The 7,868-nt window shown below is 30.9% G+C and overlaps 1 protein-coding gene across 1 annotated transcript in view; it reads left to right on the plus strand.

Annotated features, from left to right (window-relative positions):
- Positions 1–320, plus strand: part of LOC107843007 (dof zinc finger protein DOF2.4) — a gene marked incomplete in the record, with an annotated part of 5,260 nt that extends 4,940 nt beyond the window's left edge. The window contains 1 exon segment of the mRNA XM_016687126.2: positions 1–320.
- Positions 321–7,868: the final 7,548 nt, after the last annotated feature.

A 7,868-nucleotide genomic window follows, 5' to 3' on the forward strand; every position in this document is an offset into this window, starting at 1 on the left:
AAGCTTCTAGTGAAGATGGAACCCAGACATTGGGAACAAAAGATCGATCGACCATATGAAAACCCTAGATTTGTTATTTTTTTTTTCTTTCTAAGTGTTTTGTTTAGATTATTTGTAGTTTGTTATGGTAATATGTTAGAACATGTTTGGAGTTGAGTGTTTTTTTTTTAGTAGCTTTTGTGTAGACATGAAGGTCTAATTTTCAAAGTAATTGGCTCTAGGTGTTGGGCTATAAAGGTGATCTTATATGGCTAACATTTCTAATGGTATATCATCTTCATGTTGAAATTTTATGGAATTTTTGTATTTTTGTTTGTGTATTTCATATGGAGATCATATTGTTTCTTCCTTCTCCCATTACTACAATTTTTTCATGGATTTATTATTGCTTGGCTTGGTCCAAGTTAATTTATTCAAATTATGAATTATTGAATCTCTTGATGAGGATTTAGATATAGATAAATGCTAAATCTAGAAATGAATTAATAGCCATCGTCTGAAGCAATGTTGTTCAAATAATTACATGATAAAAAATTGATTTGGTGATTGAATTTGAAATCCTATGATCGTTTTATGTATGTTCTAGCTTCATCTTTGTTTACTTTGCCAATTTTTGAAGCAGACCAATTAGAAATTTGTTTTGCTAGGGTAACTTTGGATATAAAATTTGTGTAATAATTTACAAACCTTCCCAAATAATCACTATTGTATCCTTTCTAGTGGTTCTATTAGTGCTAATGCATAGTCTGTTTATATGATATATCTTTTCAATCAAAAAAATAAAGAAGATCCAACAGTTTGTATGTTGTAATTTTCCCACTTAAATATTATTTAATTTGCAACTTAAAATATAGTTTTGTAATGGCAATAGAAGGTTAATTCCTACCTCGTTTCGTGTTGTTAATTCCACAAATTACGGACTGTAATTTTCATGACCTAATAATATATTTTAATTTGTTTATACATTTTGATCAATATATATTCTTTTACGTTAAAGTGCATGCACGTTGTTTAGTGTTTGTTTCAGCTTAAAAATGTGGGGTTTTAACTAATTGGGACGGATTTAGAGGTTCGGTTACAGATTCACTCAAACTCACTAGCTTTTGTTTTTTGTCCATGATCATATACTAAATCTATTAATATAAATATTTGAACATATATCTAATTATTATTACTATATTGTTAACTTATAATTATCATAGGAAGGTACAATATAGTCCTACTACGCCAAAATGAGACAGTGTGTAAGCTTTTAATTTGCCACTTCATGATATTATGATGATTCTTAAATATTATTATTATTATGTTTGATTGGTGCATGCCAGTCACTTCATGTTATTCTGGTATTTCAATATATTACTATATATTATGCTTTAATGGAGGTAAGATATGAGCTGAAATGGAAAGGAAAAGACATTAAAGAATTCTAAGAAGCAACTTTCTGGAGATTCAGTTGCTTCCAGCTGCCCAGCTATATACACTATGAGTTTTATACTTATTATTTGATTTTTTTTAAAAATATTATTCTAGATCTCATCCACGTGCCTCATAATGTAAAGAAAAAAATTCGAAAATTATTCCTATTTGAGAATGTAAATTGATCAAACAAAATCTGGAATATTCACTTAAGATTAGGTTTTCTTGATTAAGTTAATCAAGAATTGGCTTGAATTATGTAAAGAATCTGCTTTTTTTGAGGGAGGGAAAGCTATACGATATTGTAAGTAAAAATGAACAACTCATCCTAATTAAACCTTGAGAAATAAATCAAACCTTCAGAATAATTTCAAGTAACCTGTTATAATAGATTATGTTAGTTGTTTAATTTTAAAAGTTTCCATAATTCATAAATTCATATAGAGTAATATCAGGCAGCTGGTAGACAAGCAAAGGTGAAATGGTGAATCCAGAATTATTTGATGTTAAGTAGTACTCCCTCCGTTTCATAATAAATGAATTGTTAGATTTTGGCACACAGATTAAGAAAAAAAGCATTAAAGACATAAATTTAACACAATTTTTCATTTTTACCCCAAAAAAAGAAAAAGTTAACCATGTAATACCTTTGCAAAAATTAATTGGTTGTCAAATCATAAGGGTAAATTTAGGAAAAAGTTCAATGATTCACTTATTTTGAAATACCAATAAATACCCCCAACAATTCACTTATTTTTAAACGGAGGAAGTAATATATAACGATAATTATATTTACAGTCAAACTTTTTGTAGATATATAATGAATTCCTTATAAAATATATTCAAGATTTGAATAAAAGTTATTGAATTGTGTAAATCTATAATTTCTAGGTTAGGTTCGCCTCCATAACAATCGGACATGAACTTTGTTGATGGTAGATTGTCTTGTGAAGGTGAATATACGCGCGCATATCTTATTTGTTTTTGTAATATCATCGGAGTAAAGAAAAATTGACCCGTTTTTCTGTCGATACCATAGACTTTTTTTTTTTTTTTTTTTCATTAAGAATAGTAATGTTCTTGACAGATTAACGCATCTTAAGAATAATGCAGTAATTATTACTTCTACTATCTTTTACTACATTAGATATACTCACTTCTATTTTTTAACACAAAGCTAGTATAAGTTCTGGTACTTGGAACAAAATCCAATCATATGCTTTATCAAATTATAGTTAGCTAGGTATGTATAGAGGGAAAATCAACTTAGAAAACATGGTAATATTTGTGCTTCCAATCTATGGTTCGATCATTTGCAATAATAATTTCGATAATGATAACTGTAACATTAAGGTAATCTTATGTTTTGTAAAAGAATGGAAAAAAATTTATCTTGGGGTATATGTAATGATTCCATCATAATTAAAAATAATAATTCAGAGAAATGGGGTAAAAAGCAATGATGAGAAGAGAGTCAAAGAGGGTAAGACAAACAGTGGGACAACAATCTTCTTAAAAGACTCGAAATCGAAAATATGCCCACCCAATTCCACACAACATTAAAATCCTTCTCTTTCCAAATTCCGAGGTTGTGGGACGAATTCATAGATCTGATTAAGAATATAATGTTTTCAATCATTTCATCATAGTCATATTTTCGGCCGAAATTTAATAATTTGAAGCTAAATTTTATATCATATTAAGTTAATTCATTGAATATGTACCGAGCAAAAAGATTAAAACTCAAACTGCATAAATTTTAAAATCCTAACTCAATCTCTAATTTTGTTCAAAATGAATTATTATTTCACTTTTGGAGATTTGAACTATATGAATTTCGATCACTATTTTAGATATATTTTTTCACATATAAATACAAGACGAATCACAATTTACAATATTTTTCATATAATTTTTAATTATTAAGTTAATTTAATTTCAAAGATTAATTAAATTAACTCTAAAAAAAAGCAAAAGTATAAATTATTTTGAGACGAAGAAACTATATACTATACAATTTAATTTGTTTTCGGACACTACTATAATAAGTTGGTACAAGACATCTTGAATTATGTACACAAAATTTGCCCCCAAGAATCACGCACAAAAATTTAAAATAAAGATGAGTGCGATCAGTCAAAGAGAATAAAAGAATACTCTGAGCAAACGTGACCAACTAACTTTGAAGTATACAAGAAATATTTCTTGTTCTAATTTTGTTGCACGAATTTCTAGGAAGAATAGAACTGTACTAACTTTGTGCAAATAGCAGTACTTCATTAGATCTTTCAATTATTGATTTTGATGCACTGGTCTAACTGACCTTGTTTTATCATGCTTCTGACAAACAAGATGTGATTCAGGTAGACCGTATCTGATAATTACTAGGGATGGAGTTACCTTTAGAGATACAGGGCTTTGATCAAATTCAATAAGTTTGATTCAAATTTTATACTAAACTTAATCTAAAATTCGTTTGGTCATTGACACTTCTTTCGGTGAAAAATTATACTTATTTATAAATGATTAAAATTATTTTTTATGTATATATAATTGATGTTGAACTCTGTTCGGATAGTTCGTATGCCTACTTCTTTCGATTTTGAACCCCTTAATGAAAATTTTAGCTCCGCCACTAATTAAAGTTTCAAATCTATGCTACACCAAAAAAAATATATTGCGGCAACTAGTTAACGATAATAACTTTGTTGTTGCTAAATTTTTTTAGACGCAATTATTAATGATAATTATATTTTAACTCTCTTTGTAAATATCTCTAAAATCTATAGTGACATTGGATCAATGATAATTAACAAAAATTAATAAAAGCTTTAACAATTTTTTTATTAAAGTATATATTTATTGCTGCTAAAAACATCTACTCCCTCCGTTTCATTTTACCCATCCCAAATTTTCTAATTTGATTTCCCATTTTACTTGTCCTATTTTACTTATCAAGACTAGACAATTTTTTTCCCCATTATACCCTTAGTGTAATTGATTACTCCTTGTTATTAGTATTCTTGAAAAGCATTGCAAAGAGGAGTACCATTTAAAATACACCATTAAGAATATAAATGGTGCTCTGACATTAGTCATCCATCAATATTGGAACTAATTACAAGACACAATTAAGAGGGGTAAAATAATAAAGTTTCATTACCAGTCATTGTTTTCTTAATAGTTGTGTCATCCCAATTTGGGACGAGTAAATTGGGACAGAGGGAGTATTATTATAGTATATACTTCAATTTTTGGCTCTGACTCTGAAGATGACCCAATAAAAAAATTAAAAGAAATGATCTATACAATCTATATATGCAGATTATACTTTAATTTTTAGCTAGCTTTATGCCATATTTATTTGAGTGAAATAGCAAGAAAAGACTAAATAACATGCCATGTTTGTGCCAGTATATTATATATGCAAGCTAATTATAGCATGTGGCCATATTGCTTTCCAGTGTTTTTTGGTGGTTGATGTTTCTAGTTACTAACTTCCCTAGCTCTTCTTTTCTTGGGAATGTTCTCTCACTTTGATGCTTTCACTCAGTTTGTTCTTTCTTTTGACTGAATTTGGGGCTATGGTGGGCACTTGTGTTAAGTTGAAATATATTTGTTCTATTGAGATCCATTTGGTTATGGATTTATATTAGAATAGGTGGGACTGTTTGGATGGTAAGCATCGTTTACTGCAAATTCTAACATTGTGAGTTATCAAGGTGACAAAAAGGTGGAAGCTCCTAAGAACCAAGGGAGCAAAAAGATAGAAACTCCTAAGAATGGTAAAAAAAAAAAAAAAAAAAGAGATGATACAAGTTTATCGGTCTACGTGTACCACTCATAAATAATTCAATTTATTTTGGTTAATCTAAAATAACTAGAACCATTTGTTCGTGTGAATATGTCGATATTTCATGTTTTGTGACTGAATGAAGCCAACAATAATGTATTCTTCTTTGAAGTTGCAATTCTTTTTGTTTAAAATCAATGCAAACAAGCTTCAATCGATTCTATTGCAGATATGAAAAACTTGGGACTAGTTGGTCATTTCCCTCACGAGCTGAGGGTTTTATTGTCATTACAGTCTCAAGTTTGTTAGAGACAATTATTGGAGCTAATCTCTATATACGTACCTTAGCACATTTTGCACACGCACAAAATACAGAAAAATATCTTAGCCCAAATCCTCTTTTCTCTTCACAAAGATGTAAAACAGGATTATTGCAACGTGTTAATAGAGGTTGAATACTTGAATCTGCTTGTTTGCTCAATTTTATCATGGTATTAGAGCTTAGATCGTAAGCTTACTAGATTTCTTTAATTTTCCATAAATCGAATATTGAGATATCTGAAGTTGAGCTTCGAGATAATTTATAAATGGAAGCTTTGATAGGAATTAAGCTTACCGGTTTGGCAAATTACACTCTGTGGAGTAAATCACTACGGCTTGTCCTGGAAATGAATTAACTCAGTTTCATTGATGGAATTGTTATTTCCCACAATATAATCGGGTATGCAGAATTTGTATATTATAACAATAACTTCAACTCGAGTTCAAGTATAAACAAGAACACAATGAAGTATCAAATACCCTCAACACAAGATCAAAATGACTTTTCCAAGAGGTGTATTTATTTTTCTAAAAAAATAAAGATGAAACAGAAATTGAATAGACCAAGTCGTCTGAATTCACAGATTTTCCTTAAGGAAATAATCCCCCTCATTGTACTCGAGGTTTTGGAATTTTTTCTCCCAGGATAAAATGGCTAACCAGACCAACAATAGCGGTACCTCAAATGGTTGGAATATCTTCGAACTCACAGAACGTTTTGAGTGATCACACAGAATATTTTTGAGACAAGAAGAGAGTTTTTAATTTGAAAAATTTCGTATATAAACCTGTGGATGAAACCAGGTTTTTAAAGCCACAAGATGCCACTTCTGAAAAGTGGCAAAGGTTCATCTAAAAGGTGTAACCTTTTCTGAAAATTCATGTCTATTCGTCCAAACATTGTAACTGTTCTGAACAGGCATGTCATTTCGTGAATAAGTGTGTCAGTTCATTGAAACAATGCATCAATTCTGAAGCAGTGCATCAGTTTATTAAAACAGTGCATCATTTCAGTTTCGAAACTGTGCACCATTTCAGTGAAAAATTGCATCAGTTCGAAAATTATCTGAAGCATCTGTTCGAAATAGCTTCTGCATGCATACTTTCGTTGCTTTCATAATGAAACTGAAATCATATAAATAGAGTATTAAACACAGAAAATATTTACTACGTTACTGTTGGTATTTTTGAAATTCAAATAAATTTTGTCCAAAAAATAGATCTCATCGATCGATCATTTTCCAATTCCAAATCCGAAGATGAGCCGAGCCGAGCGAGAGACGATGACGACGGTGCGAGGCATCTCTTATTTCTTGCCTCTCTTACCATGTGGAGTAAGTGTTCATCATTATAAACACTCCAAAGTTCCTTTCTCCCACCAATGTGGGAGAATTAGTGAACTTTCTAATTTTGGGAGTACACTTTCCAAATTGGTGTCTCCTCTTCTCTACCATTTTTTTTTCTCCATTTTCCATTCCTATTTCTATGAACCCAACAACCCCCCACATGAATGAGGAATGACTATTTTTTCATAAAATTTTTAAGGACAAGTATGTGCTCATCAAGCAAAGACTGATTGCATCTGCATAAGTGGGTTTTCCTTTGAACTTTTCATAGTGAACGTGCATCGGATGCACTCGGTCAATCGATAAATTTGATATATTTGAACCGTCGAGCTTTATTGTACACCTAGACAATACATGTCACACAACCATCCTTTTAACGTTTATGGTTCTCATGTTTTTGTTCTTTTCAGCCATGAACACGTCCCAGTTTTATGAGAGCATGGAGAATAGGCCTTTACTAACATTCTCCTTGAATCGGCTTCCATTTCACCCTCGCATAGGTGATTTCTAAATGTTCAATCCTGTAGATTAAACTATTTGGTCAAATCTGCCAAATTTAGATAATCATTAAAAGACTTTTCACCTTAAGTCTTATCCTAGTTTACTGTACATTGTCTATATCATGAGAATGGGTTGGGTAATTGACAATGTTGAACCTGCCAGAAACAACTTTGTTTGATGTCCTTGAACCTAGCTCTTGGGATCTCCAGTCTGCTAGGTAGAGTTACCGCTATGCTGACTTGTTCTAGGCCTTAAACCCATTCCCTTGGATGTTCTTTCTACTCCTTCTCTAGATAGGCCTTTTGTAAGTGGATCCGACACATTATCCTTTGACTTTACATAGTCTATAGTGATAATTCCACTAGAGAGGAGTTCTCTAACGGTATTATGTCTCCATCGTATGTGATGAGATTTACCATTGTACATCATGCTCCCTGCCCTACCTATTGCTGCTTGGCTATCAAAGTGTATACATATTGGTGCCACTGTCT

Source organism: Capsicum annuum, chromosome 9 (assembly GCF_002878395.1).
Source record: "Capsicum annuum cultivar UCD-10X-F1 chromosome 9, UCD10Xv1.1, whole genome shotgun sequence".
Taxonomy (NCBI): domain Eukaryota; kingdom Viridiplantae; phylum Streptophyta; class Magnoliopsida; order Solanales; family Solanaceae; genus Capsicum; species Capsicum annuum.